Below are 14,447 nucleotides of genomic sequence, written 5' to 3' on the forward strand. Positions count from 1 at the left end.
AAGAAAGAAAGAAAGAAAGAAAGAAAGAAAGAAAGAAAGAAAGAAATTTTTCATACCATTCTGAAGAGCATGAAATCTAGAATTGTCCTGCTTTGTCTAACCCAGGAAGTGAATCATCTTTTTGCCCAGAATATCCATCCTGCATACACCACCTTCCCGTTACTCACTTAGTACTTGAGTCTAAGCTTGACTGTCGCTGCTTATGTTTAAGTAACTCTTATTTTACCAATAATAGCCTGAAGCACAAGAGTAGCCATGTGACAGTGCAGATATGCCAATTAAGCCAGAAAGTGTTCTCTATAAGTAAAAAGTGTAAGTTCTCAACCTTAATAAGGAAAGAAAAAAGATTTTATGCTGAGGATGCTAAGGCCTATGGTAATTACAAATGAGTCTTCTGTAAAATTGTAAAGAAGGGAAAGAAACTTGTGTTCATTGCTGCTGTACCTCAAGCTGCAGAAGTTACAGCCTGTAATGGGTGCTTAGTTAAGACAGGAAAAGCATTAAACTTGCGGGTGGAAGACAAGAACAGAAAGTGTGATCCAATTGACAGAAATAAGTTTCCAGAGTGATCCAAGAGGAAGACCTGAGCAAAGGATCTCCTGAATCCAGTGACACCAAACCATTTACTGCAAGTAAGGGATGGTCCCATAGATTCAGGGATAGGTTTGAACTGAAAGATATAAAATTATGAGAGAGACTGTATCTTCCAATGAACAAACTGCTGCCACATTTCTGGCAGAATTGAAGAAAGAAGTTGATTAGAGAGAAAGGACACCATCCACAACTAGCCTTCAATTGCAGTGAAGCCACAGGGTACTGTAATGGTTCCTGAAATCCACTGGGAATCTTAGATCATATCTTCTGCAAATAAGGCGGGACTACAGTGATGCAGCCTAAGTTCTGCATTAGAAATACCCCACTGTCTTGATTACTCTTCTATCATTGCTGAGACAAAATACCCAGTGCCCAAAATTAAGGAAGGAAAGGTTTATTTAACTTACAGTTTGTGGAAGTTTTAGTCCATACTAGGCTGGCTCCAAAGCAGAGTGGCACATGGCAGAGGGCAACAGTTCATGGCAGCAGAACAGCAAGAGCAACAAGAGCAAAAGGGAGGAGCAGTGGTAAGCAGCCTCTTTCCCTCTCTTGCTTTGTATGCAAACTACCTGCCCGAGGGCGCATGTAGAACTCTTCCAACATTGGATCATGAATCAATCATAAATCTAGAAGCCCGCCCCATGATTGCATGAGGATGTGGGCAGACATGCACACACAAACCATAACACCCACTAACTAAGGTGCGGTAAATGCATTAGAAAAAAGGGCAAAAGTGAAGGGTCAATGGTCCCTTTAAGAAGTGGTTGCAGGAGGACAAGGACAAGATGGTGATGTCTGATCAGGTTTAGAGCAATGATGACGTCTGATCTGTTAGCGATGCTAAGACTTTCTGATGGATTGGGTATGTGAGCAAAGGTTAGGGGATCCAGAGTGATGCTTTGGTTTTCTTTTGGAACAGAATGGGAAGTAGCAGCATAAGATCAGCGTATAATTAATCCATCTTTGCCACCTTAAAATGGGGCAGAATAGGAAACACTCCAAACAAATACTCAAAGTTATCCCAAAAGGAGTCTCGCTCATGCATTGTGATGTCCTCCTGTTGAAGGACTTTGGGGATATCTTTCCAAGCTGTAAAGATCCTCTTCTCCAGGAGCGACCATATACCTTTGGCACTGTGAGGTGGGGCAACGGATTGTCCCATGACTTGTACCAAGTAACTGGCCTTGGGAATGCACACCTGACACAAGACAGTTACAGTCAGACTTGTCTTTTAAAGATTCAAGGTGAGGGAGCAACTTCCTCTATGAGATGGTTGACCTCCTGCTCTATCCCTCCCCTGGCAGTAGCCCCTCCCACTCCTGGTTTCCGGGCAACACTCAGTTGCATCATCCTCAGGACCCCTCCTCACCTTCATCCCTGTCTCTGCCAATTAGCACAAGAAACCAGGACTAAATGAGAGGCTCTTGACCCCTCCAGGCTGTCGTCACCACGTACTTTTTCCTATCCCCTTTTCCGACCCACCTGTCAGCCCTTCTCTATTCTCAAAAAACCTTCTGTTATGTTCTGTGAAACCCAGAAAAATCCCCTACACTTCAGTTTCTTTATCAGAACCTTCCCTTAGTGCCCATGTGCCAATTCAGTGGTGCCTAAACATGTTGATTGTAAGACACTCCTAAAAACGTTTCAGGACTTCAGAAAGCCTTTGTGTGCTTATATCTCTCCACACTACCACACATAGAATTAAAAGATAAAATTAAGTTTAAAATGACAATAATAACATCACCCCACATTTTATGAAAAATAATTGTATTATTCTAAATAAGAGCATTTTATGTAGCATTTTATGCAAGGATAGCATTTTGTAGATTTCTGCAAATCCCTCTAATCTGTGGCTTAATGGAAGATGGGTGGATTCTCCTATCTATGTCTACCTTCAATCTGACACATCTCACACATCATGCAGACTCTGGACTGGTTGAGTATTAGTGGGAAAATGAGAGTGGAAAAGTCAAATAATATCTTAGTACTTCTACATTTCTAGGAATATAATTTTGGGGTTATGGGTCTCTGATGGATTCCTCATGTACACTTTGAGAATCACTGTTCTAACTGAACTCTGTTTCTCTTATGAGGGCTCTTTCTGCCCCAGGTCCTCTGAAATGGTGTCGCTTCTCTTCCAGACTCTTTGCAGTGCTGAACTGAGAGACAGAATATTTGTTTTTCTTGTTATTCGCTCCACAGCCAGACCACAATCCCTCCTAAAAAATCCTACCTCTCCTCGCTGTGGTCATCATGGACTCCTGGGTTATCCCCAGCTTTGTTTGAAGCTGTTGCTCCTGGTTTATAGACACTGTTTTACATACTGTTACTGTGCTGATTCCCGGCCATTATCCATAGAAAGAATCTTTCCAGTATCCTGGAAGTTCAGATTCTTCGCTTCTACTCCAATAACATGGTCTACTTTATAGCTCATGTTCACCCCCATGGTCAGCCTTGACCTTGTCATTTCCCATGAGCACTTTCTTTGCCACCAGCACCGCCTGTCTTTCCAGGTCATCCCCTCTAGTACTCATATACCCATCTGCCTTCACCTCCTCAGATGTCCTATCTTAGGGACAGCTCATCCTCCTGTCCTTATTCCCTACCTTACCTGGGTTACAAGGTCCCATTATTTTATTAACTCCCTCACATAAATACTGGACACCCTGGTCGTGTGTTCACTTCTCTGTGTCTGCTTTGCTAAGCTAAAAGCTTGTTCAGTCTGATTCTTCTTCTACTCTGTCCCCACACTAGCATAAATGTGATGAAAGAAATTCACACAACCGCACTGCAGATGTTAACTTTAAATTCACATGCACACCGTCTAAGCTCCTAACCCCTCTCACACAAACCTGTATTTCTCCAGCATACATAAACAGTTTGATCGTAAGACATCCTAAACATCCCCTCCCTCTCCCACTATCTTTCTTCAACCTTCTAAAAGTTCTCCCATGAGAACCTTCCTTCCCTCATTGCATGAGACCACAGGCACGTCCATGGGTTACCACCATTTCTGTGAACCCATGAGACTGTAGAGCCATATTCTGCCTTTCTCCTCTTAACCGTGAATGAATGGCCCAGTCCAAATCCAAGGCCAGCCCGTCCACTGGGCCCCAGATCCCGTCTCTCCTCTCTCCTCCCAGTGGGTAATGCAGGGGGCTCTCCTCCCCTGCCAGTGTGCTCGGTGCAAACAGCACAGAAGAGTGAGCCCTAGCCAGTGACTCTCATTTTTCTTTTCTTGTTCTTTGATCCTCTTCAATTTTTCATCTTCTCCATCCTGCTGAAGCTGCCTGTCACCCGTACCTCTGATTTTCTTATCATGTGGCAGCCAACAAATAGCTACTGATGGAGTCAATGAATGAAACTTCAGATAGTAGAAATCCCACAGCAGCAGGTCGTACACACAGACGTACACATACAAAGAGATGGAGAAGGGGGAAAGGGGAAGGGGGAGGGAGAGGGGGAAGAGAAGGAGAGTGAGGGAGAAAAGAAGGGAGGGAGGAAAAAAGGAAAGGAGAGAGAGAGCCTGGCCCCCGCTCCCATGAAGCCTGGCATGGCCTTGTTTCTGTGAGAGGCCACTATTACTTGAGCTAGTGGATCCCAGTGTCCAGGAAGATTTTCCTTTGAAAGCCAGATGTCTTGACCATATCAGTCATCTCTTCTGGTATAAGCAAAAAGTAGAGTCAGTCAATGCCTCCTGTCAGTGTGGGGAAAAACCCTCAGCTTGGGACTGAGAACTGGTGGTACCCCTTTCATCGCTGGGGTTACTGAAGTTCATCTGCTAATCTGACCTATTCTCGGGGTCTCCATGGAGCTATGTGAGGCTTATGAGATCTATGTGAAATATTTGGTATGATGCTCTCAGCACATGGTAATATAATTTTTTAGTGGCAAAAGAAAAATAATTAAACACAACATGCAGAGTAAGAGATCTTTGTATATTTATTGCCCATGTTTGTGCCACCAGATAAACACTCCTAATTCCTTTACAGTAAAGCCAAGTACTATATTCTGTTCTCAGTTTGGCTAACCTTTCTATGTTCATGTGTATTATAATACTGTACACAGTATTGGCTATAAAGCAGGCTCCAGTAAGTGAACCAAGAACATGAAAATAAAATGATAGTCTTAAAAGTAAAGCATGGCATGCATACCTTCCCTATTGCAAAAACAGATCAAATAAAAATTCATGGAGACCATTATGAAGCAGCTCTGAGCAGTACTTATATTAACCAATTGGCTTTTCATGTTTACTTGTGAATCACTAGTCCCTACTTAGGCCTGTAATGGTGGGTGAAGCCATGAGGCCTCAAAGGACAAGACAAGGCCACAGCTGAGGACTTTTGACTACAACCCCAATTAACTAAAACGACACTGTAGTTGCAGACATCTCACTTCTGCAGTGAAGGTCTTCCTGGAAAACTTAGTTCTCCTAAATTAACATAAGTATTACTTGGAGAATTCCATAATAGGTTTCTCAAGTCCTGCCCAAGTTCCTGCATTTTCTGCAGTATCCCCTTCCTTTGTTTGAAAATCTAGTAAAGTTGGGCCACCCAGGGAAATCTTGACCTTAACCCAGAGAATCTGAAATATAGTAAGAGAGTTGGACACTCCTGAAGCCCTAAAATCATTTCATGTGTCTCATTTATTTAAGCCTTCACTGTCCATTCGTTTGGGAGATTGCAGGGGTGATCAGCCCGCAATAACAGAGTTATTAACCTGATAAAAAATAGAAGAGTAATTATCAAATAAGAGGCATAATCATCTAAATCAGACATGATGATGAGGAAAAATAATCTGCACTGGTTGTCTATAAAGGCAAGTGGTATGTGTTCATGTTTACTTACTCTTGTCTGTGGAGGAGTGGAAGAGAAAGGAAGGAAGAGGAAGAAAGAAGACAAGAGGTAGTTTTGAACCAGGCCAGTTTACCTTGGCTAGTGTGCTTGCTGCAGTAGGCTGTTTGTATCACCGGAAGCTCTAAGAGGTTCTCCATCACTGATCTAGGCTATGGTTGAGAGGCACAGAGGTGAAGAGATCAAAAAATTCCACAAGGCAACTTGGTCTTCTTCAGAGTCAGAGCCCACACACAGTGTCCTGGGTACCATAACATGCCCACAGTGTGCTTTCCATACACAATAAGATTCTAGGGGTTAACTCATGCTAATTAAATTCTCTGGAAGTGGATGTATAAACTAAGATATTAATGAATATATAATCAGCATGGGTTTCTAGGACTCTTTGCCTAGAATCACATTTACAAATGTTCTCTTCAGATGAAAGAATTGCTATTAGTAGGCAGTGTATTCACTTTCCATTTCAATCTAAATCTTTCTTTGCCAGGTGGAATTCCCATTATATTCCCAGCTTTGCGTGTGGCTTTTCTCTTTCTCCATTCTCTCTTTCTTTTTCTCTCTCAGATGTGCACACAAAAATATGAAATCTACGTAGGATAATTCTAACTGATGTGAATATAAATCTCTGACATACAACATGGTGAAGCTATGTGGGGAAATTTGCAAGCAGAGTCTCACTTACTTCTTAGACAACACCGTGAAATGAGTAAGATTTTTATCTGGAATTTTTTAGGGGAAAGATGTTGAGATTACAAGAAATACTTTAGTTCTTTCCCAGATTGCATAACGTGTTAGAGGTAGACATAACCACACACTGTACTGTGTTCTTTCCCATTGTTTGTCCTTTTCCCACTTCAGTCATCCCAGTCTCCCAACACAGGAGGAGGAAGTCACAGAGCTGTTTGGGGAAGATAAACACTCTCACCCACCCCACCCACTATAGGGAAGACATGGAAAATGAGGAAAATCCTGCAGGAGCAGAAAGTAGGGAGGGCAAAGATGTTCTGTCTCCAAGGAGCACAGGTACCTGGCGGTGTCAGTGAGTCCAATTCAGCCACAGTGAGCCAAGTCGACCAAGGGCACAAAGGACTCTCTGTTCACTCTCCAGCATTAACAGGGGCAGCTCTGGTCTGACGGGAGCACAGACAACCCATCGCTCAACCTCCGCTCCATTTCTCCTCCTAGCTATCCTCCTTGTGTTACTAGAGTTTTGATGTTTCTCACGGCTCTCATGGATGAGCTTAGAGGGCTTTCCTGGGTGAGTGTTTCTGAGAAGGACACCATGGCAAGACGTTGCTGGTGACACTGGAGAAGTGTTCCTTAGTGGAACAATGTTGAGAAATCCTGCATACAAAAATCACAAGGTGCATTAGTATATGAAGATGTTAATCACTAAGTTGTGCAGGCTGGGCTCGAACTTGTGACCTAGCAAGTCATCAAAGTCGGCAAGACTCTGTCTCAAATTTTTTTGTAAAATGAAATGGAAAAGGGCTGAGGATACGGTTCAGTACAATGGCCCTGGGTTCAATCCCCATGGAACAACAATAGCAATAACAACAGCAGCAACAGCAACAACAAATAACCAAAGAGACAAAGACAACAAAAAATTTGGAGGCGGTCTGCAGAAAAGAAACTTCCAATAGTTTAACTTTTTTATGGAATGTTACTAAACAGCTTGCAAAAACAGCATTCCCCAGAACACAACGGGAGAAATGTCATCCTAGACAAAAGAATTCCCTGGCAGTCAAACTTGAAAAGGGCCCAGCTCTATGTGAGATCAAGGGGAAATCTTAATTGATTCTACTGAAGACTCTGCTCTCCACTTCTTAATTTCTTGGATGACTAGTCTGCTGATAGTATCCCAAATTTAGTGAAAGAAGCACGCCTCCTTCACTTTCTATGATGGAAAGTGCATGAGTAACCCCGAACAATCATTCCCCGTGTCTGCCGCAGTGCCTCCTCCTTCACAGGAAGATAGGATGAGGCTCAATTTAGATGTGGCCAAGGGGTATTTGAGGGTAAATTAGCACAAGCAGACATTACTTAGTGCAAACCCAGGACCAGTCCCCAGCCTGAGTCCTAGCAGGACTTGCAGCTTGCACAATTAAACCTGCTGTGTTGATGGAACATTTTTAAAAATGCCAGATGATGACAATAGCTAAATTTTACTGAGCACTTCCTAAGTACCAGCGTTACACTGAGAACTTTACAGCACTCATTCCAACTCTCCTACAAAACAGGGACACCAAGGACCTATTCTACACAGGACACTGAGGAGCAGAGAGGTTAGCTGACTTAGCCACCAAGTGCTGGAACCAAGATTTAAATTGAGGCTATTTGACCCCAAATCTCTGGTTTTTCTTTATGTTTTTACCATCTACATTCTTTCTGTCCAAAGGTAGGTGTTCTGAGAGAAGGAGAGGACAGAAGCACATATTACCCATGGCTGGAAAATTAAATATATATATGTTTAATTAATTCAACCCTTAAAATATTTATTACGCTTAGTCCTAAGTGCATCATAAATAGTAGCTCATTTAATTCTTCCAGCATCATGAATTCTCCTAACATTTCTTAACACTGAATTCTTCTAACATCAGGCCATTACAACTATTATTATTCCCATTTCATAGAAGAGGAAACTGAGGCACAGAGAGTTAAGTAACTTGCCTCAAGTGACATAGCAAGTGTCAGGGTTGAGATTCAAGCCAGGCATTTGGCCTCCCCAGCCTGTGGGCTCAACCATCATTGATGAGAACATACAAGTGCTTCTTTTAAAGTGAAATACCAGCCAAACAAACGATCTGTAAGAGGAAAGCAGCCGGGTGTGGTGGTGCACACCTGTAATCCCAGCGCGCAGAGGCTGAGGCAGGAGGATCGTTGCAAGTTCGAGGCCAGCTTGGGCTACAAAGTGAGCTCAAGCCCAGCCTGAAGTGCACAGCAAGATCTTGTCTCAAAAAAAAAAAAAAAAAAAAAAAAAAAGATGAAAGCAGAGCCCTTTGTAGTCCTGGGGGTTCCGTGCGGCCAGGAGTTGAATGACTTAATCGCTGTTCCATTCAGATTTCCTGGCCAAAGGGGTTCCTGTGCTTTCCCCTGATATTTAATAGCTGATTGTTTCTTGGCATTCTTGGGGAAGGGTGGGCTGTTTTCCTTGAGCCCAGCTGTTTCTGGAAGACTCAGCCAGTGCCGGGTCCTCAGCCTGTGCCAGGCAGGTGGACAAAGGTTGGCAGTCGGGGAGCCGAAGCCCTGTGTCTGGAGCAGTGGGCAGATACGGGTGAACTCCCGCTTCCTCCACTGATCTGGAAGCTGGCCCATTTCCCCCTTCCCAGGAAACCTGCCTGGGGTCACTGCCCTGTTCTTCCACACCTCTGACAGAGCAAGCAGGAGGAAGCACAAGAGGAAAGGCCTCAGTCTTAGCAGAAGCGGCCAAGGACGCGACAGTCAGATCACCTGCAGAAACCATGCTGAGCTGCTGTGCATGACCCCTGCACAGAAGAGCAGGGCTGTCCTTGCTACTCTGGAGAGAGAGCCGTGAGCTCCCATGCAGCTCCTGGCATGTGGCAGATGCTCCATAAATATAAATCCCATAAATTCTTTTTTTTTGTCTTTTTGAGGCAGGGTCTCGCTGTGTAGCTCACGCTGGCCTTGAACTCACTTTGTAGCCCAGGCTGGTCTTAAACTCACAAGGATCCTCCTGCTTCAGCCTCCTGAGTGCTGGGATTACAGGTGTGCATCACCACACCCAGCTACAGGCTAGTCCCATAAATTCTGACAAGAATGTAAGTTAAAAGAACTGGGCACATCAAAGAACTGGGCTTTCTTCTTCTTCTGATTTGTAAACCTCGGCTTCCCTATCTTAGTTTCCCGCACGATGTAAAGGTTTGCATGCGGCGTCTTCATCCCAGCTTCATTCAGGCCACTTCTTCCCTCCCCCTCTGTGCCTATGCCTTCTCACACAGAGCTGCTTATGGTCTGAAACGGGCAGGACCACGTCCAGGTGGACAGTGCAGGGTGGAGCCAATCACCCCTGGGAGCCCCGAGCCTGGAATAACTTGTTTTCCTGATTCTCCTTAAAAACCCTCACTTGTCCCTCCAGCAGCCAGTCACAGGACAGCCGCACCCTGAAAGCCCAGGCGGGCTGGGGGCGCATGGCACACGGTCCCTCCCAGCATCTGCCTCAGCTGCTGCAACGATCATCCACCTGTTTGTCTTCACTCACAGATTACAAAATCAGTGGCACCTCATTATTTGTCTTTCAATCGCCAGTAGCGAGGCAATGCCTAGGATACAACAGGAGACTCCCAGAGCCTTTCAGAGTGGGGAGAAGGAGTCATGGGAATGAACAAAAAAAGATGGGTGGACAGAGAAAAGAGGGAGGATGAGATTCCCTTTATAATTGCAGGCCTATTTGAGAAGTGCTAGGAAAACGTCCTGTCTTGGAAATGTCTGTTCTGCTTGCCCAGCAGCTGAAATGTCCTGCCCTGGAGAACTGCTCCTTGGAGTAGGATCCTTGTCTCCAGGACACCCTCCTTTCCCTTCCAAGGGCCACACAGCTTAGCACTCATTTACAAGTTGGATTTGTCAAAGACCGGTCGGGGGAAGTCACATCACCTCTTTGGTGCCGAAAGCGGAGGAAAAGGGCCCCAGAAAGGGAAGGGAGGGACCCACTTCAATGAGTCAGTCATGAGATGAGAGCATGCAGTTCCCACTCCCGCCCTGCCCTGCCCTCCGCAGCGCACACATCCCTTGGAACAAGTTGCCAGTCAGGACTGAGCTTGTGGCCAGCTTCTGCAGACAGCATGGGCCTTTCTCGTCCTGCCGAAGGCCTCCTGTTACCTACCTGTTCACTAGGACTTCAGACCCTGTGGCCCTGGAGTTGGTAAGGGAAGAGTCTCTCTACTAGCCCTGCAGATGTGACAGGGACCTTGGGATCCCTTTGTCCAACTCTCTGCCTCATGAGGGGTCCTCCGTTGGTCCTCCCTGCCTACCGTAGGTGGACAGCTGGTCTCCTCAGGGACCCCTGCAGCAGGCGGGCCCAAAAGCCCCAAACAGCTGTTCCATCTTGGAATGCCCTGAGGGCTGCATGCAAGCAGAACTCGCTGCTCTGACAATTTCTACAACAGAGAAAAGAAGTCAAGGTGAGCCATGCGTGTTAGGTCACCCTGAGGGAAATCCTGCATAAGGTTAAAGGAAATAACAAACTGACTCTTTGCTTTTCTTTTTTTGTTTTAGTGGAAGTCAATTTATCCTCCCAAATGAACACATAAGCAAACACACTACCTAATTTTAACTAGGTCTCCATTTTTACCATTTTATTTCATTTTACCATGAAATATATTTGAGATATATGTGAAATACATATACATGCATATTTCAAGGAATAATAACAACACTAAAATCTTTGTAATCACCCTCAGATTAAGAAGAAAATAATTTTCAATATTCTATTCTAAAATCTCTCTGGGTTTTCTTTCTTTTTTTTTGAGACAAGATCTTGCTATGTAGAACCCACAGCAATCCTCCTGACTCAGCCTCCTGAATGTTGGGATTACAGATGTATACCACCTTGCCCAGCTATCTTGTATAAACCATCTGTTATTCTATCCTCTTCATCCCCAGAGCAATCATTATCTTCATTTTTGAGATAACTATTTCCTTACTTTTCCTTATAGTTCACTATGCATATATCTTTTTTTTTTTTGTACTGGGAATCAAACTCAGGATGTTGCACTTGCCAGGCAGGCACTTGTACCACTGAGCTATATCCCTGGCCCCCTGCATATATCCTTAATGTATATATTACATGTGGTATAGATTACATACTGTGCATCACATATGTACTATGTACTGTATACTGTAGTATTCTATATGCTGCAGTTTTACTTGTTTATGTATTTTACACAGAGTGAATGATACTGTGTATATCTTTTGGAGTTTACTTTTTTGTTACCATTGTGAGATTTATCCTTTATCTAAACAGAAACATTCTAGCTGTGATGTGTTCATTTTTACAGTTGAGAAGTTTCCCACTGAACACATAAAGCACAATTTAAAAACAAATCTGCCTTATTATTGATTAAATTAGTGTAGATTTCAGCTTTTGTTTAAGGCTGTCATAAAGAAGAAGAGGGGAGGGTTGATCACAAGACCTTTGCACTGAGCTACATCCCAGCCCTTTTGTATCTTTTATTTTGAGACAGGGTCTCACTCAGTTGCCCAGGCTGGGCTCCAACTTGCAATCTTCCTGCCTCAGCCTCCCAGAATGCTAAGTGTATAGCCCTGTATTTATCTTTTGATGCACATGAAACATACTGTATCTTTTATCATATTCACACAACTATTTCTTTTTGGAGTAGAAATAATAAGTACTATATCTGGAAAGCAGCTACTCTCAAATTTTTCAAACTTGGTGTTCCTTATAGTCCTTTTTTCTTGTCTTTTTGAGGCAGGATCTTGCTATGCAGTTCAGGCTGGCCTTGAGCTCACTTTGTAGCTCAGGTTGGTCTCGAACTCACGAGGATCCTCCTGCCTCAGCCTCCTGAGTGCTAGGATTACAGGAGTGTGCTACCATACCCAGCAATAATCTTAAAAATTATGAAGCTCGAAAATTTTTGTTTTTCTGAGTTGTATCAATCCATATTTAACACATTAGGAACTTAAAACAGAGAAAACAGGGGCTGGGGATCTAGCTCAGCAGCACAAGTGCCTGCCTGGCCAGTGCAAGGTCCTGAGTTCAAGTCCCAGCACCAAAAAAAGAAAGAAAACAACTTGCATTTCATTTACTTTTGGTGGTAGGAATTGAACCTAAGACTTCCTGTGTGCTAAGCATGCATTTTACCAGTGAGCTCTATACCTGGTCAAGGGAGAAAATAATTTTAATGGTAATTCACTCATTTCTTTAAAAATAATTTTAATGTCTATTATATTAGCATTTTTACAGTGGGATTACAGATGTATACCACCTTGCCCAGCTATCTTGTATAAACCATCTGTTATTCTATCCCCTTAGCAGAAGCAATATTTTATGAGACATAACTGTATATTCCAAAACCAAAATATAGATGGCGAGGAGAATGGCACTGTTCTTTTCACTCCCACAAGCCTCATCAATGTCTGGTTTCAGAGAGCTGGCATCTCATAGCTGTTTGTGCACTCTGTTCTAAAACCCACATCCGGTAGCCTTGGGAAAAGGCCATTGCTGACTGGTGTGAGGATGAGAGCGGAAAAGGCAAAGAAAACTAAGATTATTAGTAATATTAAAATAGTTTTGAACTGGGTGTGGTGGCGCACGCCTGTAATCCCAGCACGGAGGAGGCTGAGGCAGGACGATCATTGCAAGTTTGAGACCAGCCTGGGCTACACAGTGAGCTCAAGGTTAGCCTGAACTGCATAGCGAGACCCTGTCTCAAAAACACAAAATTAAAAAAAAAAAAAAAGAAAAGAAATAATAAAATAGTTTTGAGCTCATGGAGCCCCTAAAAGTGTCTCAAGCAACTCAGACCAGCTACATCACTGAAGACCACTGCAAAGTAAAAAGAGGGGGACCTTTCTTCAAAAGCTACTAGGAATTTCAGCATGCCCACAGCAGAGCGTTACACTGAGCCCAGAGCCCTTCTCAGCGCAGTGCACTATCTCTGCACGGGCAACCTAGGGGTCTCTGCCCACATGTGAACTGCTGCTGCAGAGCGCTACCTGCATCTTGAGTCAGAGTAGCTTAGGGCAATTGCTACTCACAAGGCGACACAGAGATAGGCGAGATAGGAGAGCAGGCAAGTGTTTTTATGCTAACATATACTTAGGAAGATACGAGCACGGTTTGCACAGCTTTTCCTCCTGAGTGTCTACCATAAAACCTTCTCCCTTTACTCAGCCCGTGATGCCACACTGACCACACTTATGCACATACATGCACCCACCCACGGACCCTTACCACAAGCTGGTGAGCCGCGCGGTGTGTTCCAAATGGCTGCACGCCAGATAATCGGATATGTGTCAGGGTTTCCTGCTGTGTGTTTTTATTGTGGGCACGGGTTTTGATCATCAAAACTGGTATCTGCACTCCTCACTTTCCTGTTTGATGCCTTACCCATAGTCAGCTCTCTAAGCGTTTGCTGAGTTGAACTTTGTAGCGCTATAGCTGAGGAAATTTTTACTTAAATACTATTAACAATTGATAGCTGGCACTGTAAAAATGCCCCTTGGTCCTCCTGCCTAAGAACTAGGCATTTAGAGTGATCAGAAATCCTGCTAGGGCTGGGGATTTAGCTCAGCGGCAAAAGCGCCTGCCTGGCAAGCGCAAGGTCGTGAGTTCGGTTCCCGGTACCGGAGAAAAGCCAAAAAAAAAAAAAAAAAAGAAATCCTGCTAAAAATAGGTGGATCTGTGTGTTCAGAGGATGACCATACATCGCTCCGCGGCAACTAGCTAACAATATTTCATGATGTGCCTGAGACTTGGACATGCGTGTGGCTGGTAAAAGACATTAAAGGTTTTGATTGTTGTTTTGTTCTGTTTTTAGTATCGGGAAAAGTGGTCTCAGAGTCCAAATGTTAAATTGATGCATTCAAATGAACGATTGTATATGTTCATAAATATAACGAAGACTGTGACAGTATCGATCAAATAGCCTGTCTTTCCTGAACAGAGGAAAGTCTCTGTGGCCTCTCTTTTACTCTAGGACAAAAATCTCACTATAAGGATTAATAAATCCTCTTAAAATGTCAAGGCAGTTTCCTTTTCACAATAGCTGTTAATACTCCTTCAAGTGCAAAGGACACTATGACCTTTTTTTTTTTAATCAGGCCCTTTATAGATGAAGAAATAAGCTCAGAGCAATGAAGTGACTTTTTTGTCCAGAATCTCACAGCTATTGATTATCAGCACCAGGATTTGTTTTTTTTTTTGTTTTTTTTTTTTTTGGTTTTTCTCCGGTACCGGGAACCGAACTCACGACCTTGCGCTTGCCAGGCAGGCGCTTTTGCCGCTGAGCTAAATCCCCAGCC

General features: G+C 43.8%; 1 protein-coding gene across 1 annotated transcript in view; it reads right to left on the reverse strand.

Annotated features, from left to right (window-relative positions):
* Prr5l (proline rich 5 like) overlaps positions 1 to 14,447 on the reverse strand; it is a 96,824-nt gene that overhangs the window by 81,594 nt on the left and 783 nt on the right. The window lies entirely within an intron of this gene.

This window comes from Chinchilla lanigera, unplaced genomic scaffold, assembly GCF_000276665.1.
Source record: "Chinchilla lanigera isolate Chin_1 unplaced genomic scaffold, ChiLan1.0 scaffold00021, whole genome shotgun sequence".
Taxonomy (NCBI): Eukaryota; Metazoa; Chordata; class Mammalia; order Rodentia; family Chinchillidae; genus Chinchilla; species Chinchilla lanigera.